Here is a 9,460-nt window from a genome sequence, read left to right on the forward strand (position 1 = left end):
GGCGCTCATTTCCCCCTCCGTTCATTTATCAAGAGAAGTGCTTCTGGCCAAAACACACAAGGCAGAGAAATTGTTGGCATGTGGGGTCCGAGAAGAGAGGAAATCTTTCATTTTTCTCCCCTCCCAGACATGTGTTTGTGTGTGCATGCATGCGTGCAAAAGTTCACTCTCTGCTGCAGGGTGTTTATTTGGAAACGCAGAAAAGACACCACACCAGGAGAGGGGACAGGAGCTTGTGCTTGGAGCACTCGTGTTCTCCCTCCAGCAGGACCGGGTGAGCACAGGGTGGGGTGTGTGGCTGGGGTGAGAGCCAGGAGGCTGCTCTGGTCATGGCCTCTCCCTTTCACCAACACCCTATTCCATGAAGCACATAAATGAACCAGTATCAAAAGCATGTGGAGGGCTGTTCCCCTGGCCTTTTGCAGATACATTTTAGCAGCGCTATAAGAATTGGGGGCGGGGGACCACCCAGGAAGCATTCACCAACTGCAAGAGATGGAAAATACAGACACAACACCAGCGTTGCGTAAATTGTAGGCAGCTATGCTAGTTTCACCATATCCCTCTTTTTCTTCTGCCCTGGGGTGGGGACTGTCACCCAGCCTGCGCCCTCACCGCTAGTGGGGGCCAGTGGTACCCCATTCCTGGCAGCTGTGTTTCCTCGGGATGCTGTGGCAGAAGCACTTCCATTCTTCTTTCAAACGAAGAGGATTCCGGGAGCTCAGCAGGAGCAAGTTGGGGTTTGTCTGCTCACCTACCACACGAGAGCAAACTGAATTGGCCTGTGCAGATTTGCCACTGGCGATGTGGACGAACCGTGGGTGCCGTCTGTGCACCCCCAAGTCGTGAAAGGCCTGTGGTCAGCGAGGTCTCCCCGAGTGGGCACAAATGCCGCTAGCTAACTCAGACAAGCGAGCCAAGCTGCAAATCCCCGCAAGGCGAAGGGGGGGGAAGAGGGCACCTTGAGCTCCCCACGGCAGGCCCCAAAGATTCCCCATCCGTTTTATGTTGTTTCTGAGCATCCCCACCCACCCACAGGCCCCCACCACCACCACCACCCTGGCTCATTTGCATGTGGATTGCGCCTACCACCACGGGTGCCGGGGTCAATTGAATCTCGAGAAAAAGAGGCGAGATTTTATGCAAAACTGTTGATTGCATTTGTATGTAATGAAATCATCCAATATTCATCCGGCTACGGGCTCTGCTCTGAAAGGAGGACATAAGAGTCACTGGAAGGCCGTAATGAGCTTCTCTAGTGATTAAAAAAAAACCCACTTGAAGGCTCCTGGCAATCCAGCCCGAAAGCGCGTCTAATCAACATCGAATCTCGGAGGCAAGGCGATTACGCCGCCGTGGGCTTCTTTATCTCCCCCCCTCCCCAGCAAGACGCACTGTCAAAGCATGCACCTCCTAAACCCCGACACGCCAGCCCCACACAAGGCAGCTTGATACAAAGCTGGGAGATGCACAATCAGCCAGTGCACTCCGCCGCGTCCTGGGCACAAAGCAATCGCCGCTGGCAGCTTCTCTCCCACCCCCCGCCTCGCCACCCCAGTACCTCACAAGGAGAGCAATCACCTCTCTCTTCAAGTGTGTTGGGCTTTAACCGTGGAGGGGCCCCATGCTTCTTCCTCACAGCCTCTCCTTGCCTTTCCCAGCTTTATTTTCTTTTATTTTTTGCTCTTCTCCACAGTTTGGTCCGCCTCTGCGGGAGGTTTTCGCAGAGGGGTCGCCTCCCCGGTGGCTGCTAGACATGGTCGCTAGGTGGGGCCTCCATGCACAGGGGCAGTCTACCGCTGAGTACGGGTTGCGGCACATCATATGCTTCTGAGCTTCCCAGCTGCATCTGTTATGGGAAACAGGATGCTGGACTAGATAGGTGCCCCTCAAGCCTAAAGCAGGCTTGAATTCAAGTCAAGGGCTGATTCAGACATACCCAGACCCTCCTCTTGAGTCCTCACTGCTGCCAGGGGTCAGTGCAGACAATTAATTTGGACGGCCAGCCTTGTCAGGTGGTTGTGTGGTCAGATAAATAATAGGGACTTCGGAGGCTGCCTTATACCAAGTCAGACCCTTGGTCCATCTAGCTCAGTATTGCCTACCCTGACTGGCAGCAGCTGTCCCAAGATTTTAGGCAGGAGCCTTTCCCAACCCTACCTGGAGATGCTGCCAGGGAGGGAACATTCTGCCTGCCAAGCAAAGCTCCACCACGGAGCCATTCCGGGGACCACGGAGCCCATCCCAGTGAGGCAACAGTTTGCCAAGGGGGCGCCCCAATGGGCCGAGGCAGGCGTTTATTTACGGCTTCTTCAGTGATATTTCATACTATAGAAACTTAGGACATGTGGGGTTTTTTTTGTTTTTTAAAAATAAACCAGCATGCAGAAGCAGCCCGCAGAAGCGGCAAGATTTGCATAAGGTTGCCTGCCTTGCATAATTTATTCCGATGCTGTTCTTAGTCATTGGGGCGGGGGGACCTGGAGCTATGGGGGGGGGACCCCGCCCACTCCCAGCCACCAGAATCACTGGGGAGTGTCTGCCGCCTTTCCAACTGAGCAGACCTCTGCAGCTATTCTGATCTCTGCATAGCAGCCTCTGAGCACTATCAGGACGTGGGGGGCGGCGGGGGGGGGGGGGCGTGAAAAGCAAACTGCCAACCTGGAGCCCCCAGACCCCGGGGAGTAGTTGCATGTACCCTGGGATATGCACTCTGCTTATTCTCATTTCTCTGTTTAGTTTGCCATCTTGGGTATCTTAGCGATAGAGATGCTTTGCATCAGAACCCCCGAAGTCCCCCAAAGTAAAAAACCTGGCCAGGCCCTTTTCCTGATCAGTTGGCAATGCCGCTGAAGGCCCAGGAGCGGGGCCCATTGAACATGTGGCAACCCTCTTAGCCTCATGCATCGAACATCGCTTATGCCTCCCTCCGGCAGCAAGAGGCCTCCCTCCCTCCCTCGCTCCTTAACCATCGGAGCTAATTTAAATAAACCATCATTACAATTAAAGGATCTCGCAGCAAAGAAATCGGCGAGGATGGAGGAGAAGCAGCAGGCAGAGGAGGGAGCCAAGCCGGCTGCAAACGCCTCACCTTCAGCGGCTAAATTTAGGAAATCATGCAGATCTATACACTCCAGCACGCCTACTCTCCCTCGGAGGAGGAGGGCAGACCCCCTAACCATGGGGGGCTTTGATACCTTTCCCCACTGGCCTCCTAAATCGGCTTTTAATTGGGGGGGTGACCTCATTTGCCACCGTAGCAACAGGCAGGTACACTTTCCCTGGTGGATTGAAAACCCCCCCCCCCCATTACATCCAGAGTGCCCCCCACCCCGGCTACATCCCTTCCCCTCCTCCCCGGATGTAGACCCATTTTGAAGCAATTTTTATAAAATAAACTCTCTAATCAGGTAAATGATCCCATACGGTAAGTTACTGCCTTGCAGCTGCCTAGAAAACTCTCTCTCTCTCTCTCGGGGGGGGGGGCCGGCGGTGGGACAAACACCAAATGTGCCCCCAATTAGAGCCTACACGGGGACTGGGAAGTGGGGGGGGTTGCTTTGCAAGGCAGCATCAGACGCGAGCTGTCATCTGGGGCGAGGGGGCAGCCAGTGACCAGGGGTGTGTGTGTGGGGGGGGTGTCGGATGAGAAACGGTGCCCCATGTCCTGGGTTCACATCCACTGCCATTTCCTGGCCTCTGGCCTGGGCTGTGACTGACAGGCGGCCACTCACTCTCCGGCCACGTGCGGCCTCCTGCGCTCCTCGCTGACCTTCGCCCTGGCCAGAACTGGCTTCCGGGAGCAGAAGCTGGCCGGGCCCTTCCAGCCAGCCCCTGGGGCTCCTTTGGGGGCAGGGGGGGTCTCTGGGGCACGGCCGGGTCAGCTCTGCCTTCCCCTGCCCTGCGCTGCCCTGCAAGCCTTCAGCAGCGAGATGCCTGCACCGACGGAGAGGGCCAACGCAGAGCCAGCTCCATCCTGCCACTCTGAGAAGCCAGGGCCCCCCTCCAGCATCTGCCCCCCAGCCCAGCCTCGAAGATCTGCAGGGCCCCCTCCCCAGTGCCATCCACGGGCCTGGGGGGGCGGGGAGGCTGCCAAGCAGACTTGTGTTCAGAGAAACGGAACCAGACCCTGGCTGGCTTCACACAGTCATTTGGATCGAGGTCCAAAGTAACCAACGTTAGCGCGCTGGTGTGAACCCGCAGCAAGGCGGGGAACTCAGCTTCATCTTGGGACACAAACCGACATTGGCCGTCTTGCCAAGGGTTCTCACACCATCACGCTAACTTCAATTGCCGTGTTTAAACCTCGAATTGACTGATGGTGTGAGCCTCAGGCCCAAACCCCAAATCTGGGTTCAGAGGGGGTTTCCCCCCCCACCCCCAAATCGGAACTGGATCTGAACCCAAAGTCTTCGGATTGCCTTGAACCAGAGCTGGACTCTTCAGCCCAGAAAGCAGCAACCAGCAGCATTTGTATGTTTATTGGCCTGAGTTGCATCCTGTTTGCCACAACCTGCATTCAAGAGTAAACAATGTTTATGAAACCAAACAGAGCGGGTTAGGTTGCCATGATGTCACAGTGGTTGTCTTAAGAACAGAGGAAGCTGCCCTCTAATGAGTCAGGCCCTTGGGCCATCGAACTCAGGATTATCTTCACAGACTGGCAGCGGCTCTCTGAGGTTCCAGCCAGCAGGAGTCTCTCTCCCAGCCCTACCCGGAGACGCTGCCAGGGATCGAACCTGGGACCTCCTACCTGCAAAGCAGAGGCTCTAAAATGAGTGACAGCCTCATCCTAAGGGGAGTATCTCACAAGCGGGCATTCATGCATCCAAACGCAAACCAAGGCAAACCCTGCTTAGCCAGGGGGACCATTCATGCTGGCGACCACAAGACCAGATCTCCATCCGGCGCTCTCCCTCCTGATTTCAGACTCCCAGCCTCATCTGGGAGGGCATCTGCTTTGCCTGAGCGGTGGTTTAAGAGGTGCTCAGGCTAGGCTTGCAAAAGCCCGGCTTCCTGGCATGGAAACGACCACCACCTGTTAGACGTAGGAGGCGGCTCCGTGGGGTGGGCCCAGGCCTGGGTGCTCTCCGATGGGTGAGAAAAGGAGAGAGGCTGCAGGATGTGGGGGGAGACTCATCGCCACTGGTGGGCTGCGTGTGCCCATCCCCAGGTCTCAGGCCTGGCAGCAGGCCCTTGAAGGCACCAGGTTTGGAGCGGCTGCGTGATTTCCCAGAGCAGAAGAGGGCTGACACCCCAAACAGCAGCGGAGCGGCAGCAGGGTCATCCATCCGCCCAGCCGGCTCGCCTGGCCTGGGGCATCTCTCTGCCAGCCTGGAAGCATTTAGGCCTCTGAAATAAATCTCTTTCTCCTTGCGGGGGAACCGGCGGCTCGGCGGGGCTGGGGGCCGGGATCCACAGGGGTGGCGAGTCTGCGCCGGAGACCGTGATGAATATGATTGCTGAAAGCCGCTTTCCTGGAGGATTGGGTTTCCCCTTCCCAGACTTCCTGTCCAGCCTGGGCCACTTGGCGGGCTGCTAAGGACTCTCTGCCGGCTCCTCTGTGACTCCGGAAACGGCTGCCTCGCTCCGGCATCCCCTCTAGGGTGGCAGGCCGAGAGACCACAGCCAGAGGGCTGGCCGGAGGCTGCAGCGGGCTCCCCGACCCTTCCCAGCACTGTCCACGGGGGACCACGGGTGCCTCATCCCAGAGCTTTTCAACCCCGCTCTGCAAAACAGCCCACAATCAAGGTGGAAGTCAGCAGACACATGACATTAGGAGGCCCCTCAAACCGCTCCACCTTTCATCCCTTGCATCAAACCTTAGACTGTAAGTTCCTTGGGGCAGGGTCCTCTCCTCCCGTCTTTCCTAACACACCATGCACACACTGACAACACCATATCAGGGGTTCTCCAGCTTGGGTACCCAGATGTGGTTTATTCTATTTTGATCCCGATCTCCCTCCAAGGTACCCAGAGCAGTGGACAGGGTTGATGTCTCTCCCCACAACGACCCTGTGAGGTAGGCTGGGCCAAGAGAGAAGTAAGTGACTGGCCCAGACTCACACAGTGAGTTGCATGGTTGAAGGGGGATTTGAACTCACTTCGCCCTAAGCAGGGTCTGCCCTGGTTGCATTTGCAAGGGAGACTACATGTGAGCACTGTAAGATCTTCCCCTGAGGGGACGGAGCCGCTCTGGGAAGAGCCCCTGCAGGCTTGCATGCAGAAGGTCCCAAGTTCCCTCCCTGGCCGCATCTCCAGATAGGGCTGAGAGAGATTCCTCCCTGCACCCTGGGAGAAGCCGCTGCCAGTCTGGGTAGACAATCCTGAGTGAGACGTCTGACTCAGTATTTGGCAGCTTCCTCTGTCCCTACTAACTACTGCACACTATTCTCCACTCTCTGTGGTTAGACCACCACTCTGGAGCCGAACGGAATTCTAGTCCAAGAACACCCAAGGACCCAAGTTGGTGAGCCCCTGCCTGATATCCGATTAAAGCAATACTAGTCCAGAGGGATCTTGTCTGGATTCCTGCAAGGCCAGCCAGCCTGGAATGTGTTAAGTTGTGTGTTGAAATATTTCTGCTAATGCATATTTACATGTGTATATATATATATATATATACAGGTGGAACTAAAAAAATTAGAATATCGTGCAAAAGTTCATTAATTTCAGTAATGCAAATTAAAAGGTGAAACTGATATATGAGATAGACGCATTACATGCAAAGCGAGATAAGTCAAGCCTTAACTTGTTATAATTGTGATGATCATGGCGTACAGCTCATGAAAACCCCAAACCCCAAATCCATGTAATGCATCTGTCTCATATATCAGTTTCACCTTTTAATTTGCATTACTGAAATTAATGAACTTTTGCACGATATTCTAATTTTTTGAGTATATATATATATATATATATATATATATATATATATATACATATATACACACTGTATACACACACACACACCCCTGGTTCAAATCCCTGCTGGTACTGGGCAGCAGCAATATAGGAAGGTGCTGAAAGGCATCATCTCATACTGTGCGGGAGGAGGCCATGGTCAACCCTAACCCTTTGACCGTGTCCCCAAATGCTCAGCTGTGTAGAGGCTTCCGTGGGAAACAAATCCCTGCAAAAGTGTTGCCGGGAGGCAGAATGAAGCCGCCAGGATGGAGTGCAAGGGGGCTCCTGGTCGGGCACCCCACACAGTGAAGGCTGCAGTGTCTGCCCAGTTCCCAACTCTCTGGCTTTCTAAGGTGGTCTTTGGCTGCCCCCCAGTGGCCCAGCCTAGATCTGCAGCATCCGGCGGAGACGGAAAAGCATCTTTCAGGACAGGGGGAGTGTTTGGGGGGGTCCATTCTGAGGTCACTGAGGAAGCCTCGGTTAGTCACATCCGACAAGAGAACAGAGACAAGAAGCAACACTATCGAAGAGAAATGTTGGGGGATCTTTTGAGACAAGTGAGGAGAGCAGACACTGACCATGAAGCGCAAAAGATCTCTTGGCCCTTGGTCTATCTCGCTCAGGATTGTCTACCCAGACTGGCAGCGGCTTCTCCAAGATTGCAGAGGATGGTCTCTCTCAGCCCTGTCTGGAGATGTTGCCAGGGAGGGACCTTGGAACCTTCTGCATGCAAGCAGGTGGGGGCTCTTCCCTAAGGGGTCTATCTTCCAGTGCTCACGCAGCCAGTCTCCCATTCAAATGCAAAGCAGGGCAGACCCTGCTTAGCAAAGCGGACAAGTCATGTGTGTGACCACAAGACCAGCTCTCCAGAAGGGGCTGCGGCTGAACTTGGCTCCTGAAGGGACTTTAAAGGAAGTTGCAAGCCCAAGAGTGAGGCTAGGTTCTCCCCCCACCCACCCTTCACACACATGCACGCACACACCACCACTGCTGCTCCCTTCTGGGCAACAGCCCAGCCCCCTCACGCCTCTCGCCTGCCTGGTTCGGAACAGGACGTGTTAACCACAAGCGGCTGGAGACCACTGCTTCATGCAAATTCTTGGAAAATATCCACAACAGCCTTCCCAGCATCATTTGTATAATTCAGGACAAACATTCGATAGTTTACATCAAGGGGCCGTGGTAGAAACCATCTGTGAGGATTTGTGAGTCTCTGGCCTGATGACTTGCCCAGCAAGTATGAGGTTGCCGGTTCAAATCCCCGCTGGTACCTATCACGGGCAGCAATGATATAGGAAGATGCTGAAAGGCATCATCTCATACTGTGTGGGAGGAGGCAATGGTCAACCCCTCCTGTATTCTTCCAAAGACAACCACAGGGCTCTGTGGGCTCCAGGAGTCGACACCAACATCGACGACTTTAACTTTGACCTCAAGACCAGCCCTCCAGATTCAGCAAGTTTGTGGGGGATATATCTAGGATGTCTGGGCAGGTCTCCTGGCAAAGAGAGTTTGCTAAGAGACGTGCTGGATTGGGGGGGAGCCCTCCTCTGAGGCCTGTTCTCAGCCCAGATCTCTCGCAGAGCTTGCCCTCTCCCACCCAAGACTTCTCCAGGTCAGGCAAGCCATCCCAAGCGGGGTCTGCTGCAGAGAGAAGTGGGCACCTCTCTGCTCCAGCTGCTGCGGCACACATCTGGCGGCTCTGGATATTTGGAGCAGCCCTTGACCTCCGAGTAAACACCACAGGCCCCACGGGAAACCAGCAAGCCACAGGGGAGACGCCAAGAGTCCGGCAGTGAGGCAAAGACTGTTTGCAGCTGGCTGCCTCCCATGGAAAACAAGGGGGCCGGTCGTCAGGTCACAACAGCCGCCCTCTCTAGACTTTGGCAAGGCGTGCTCTTGGGGGAAACGCCAACAGGGCTCAAAGGGTTCCTTCCACGTCCACACAGCGGACCAACTTGCAGAGCGCCTTGTTTTTTTAGAAGGCTCGAAGCCAAGATGGGGGAAACGACAAAACGGTGGTGAACCCCGGAAAAAGGGAAAGGTCCTACATGAGAAAGGTCGAAGCCACCGTCTTGACATGTCGTTGGCTGCAGACTGGGTTTCTGGGTTATTTTTTAAGCCTTGGCCGAGAGCCAGGATTAGGCCAGCAGCAATGGCAGTGGCCTGGAAGAAACAATGGGCCTGATCGCTGGAGAGATTTGGGGGGTGGCAGCGGCGGGGGGTCCATTCCTACTCCTGCCCCCACCGGCCCCCCAAGTAGAAGCAAAGACAGATGGCAGGATCATGTTGGCCACATTCGGGGAAGCAGATTCCAGGGCCGATAGCGGGTGGGAACTACAGGACAGGAGGACAGGGCCGGCCAGCAGTAGGAGAGGAGGAAGGATACGTGCTTTGGAGCAAAGGTATATCATTCGGATCCGTCCTGCACACAGCGACAGGCACTGCAGGAATGTTAGCGGGGCGATATGGCACTATATTGTTGGGGGCAATTACCCTGCTGTACAAGTAATTACCCCCAGCATATAAGAATGCTTTGTGGGACCATTTTAAC

The sequence above is a fragment of the Hemicordylus capensis genome, chromosome 17 (genome assembly GCF_027244095.1).
Source record: "Hemicordylus capensis ecotype Gifberg chromosome 17, rHemCap1.1.pri, whole genome shotgun sequence".
Classification (NCBI taxonomy): Eukaryota; Metazoa; Chordata; class Lepidosauria; order Squamata; family Cordylidae; genus Hemicordylus; species Hemicordylus capensis.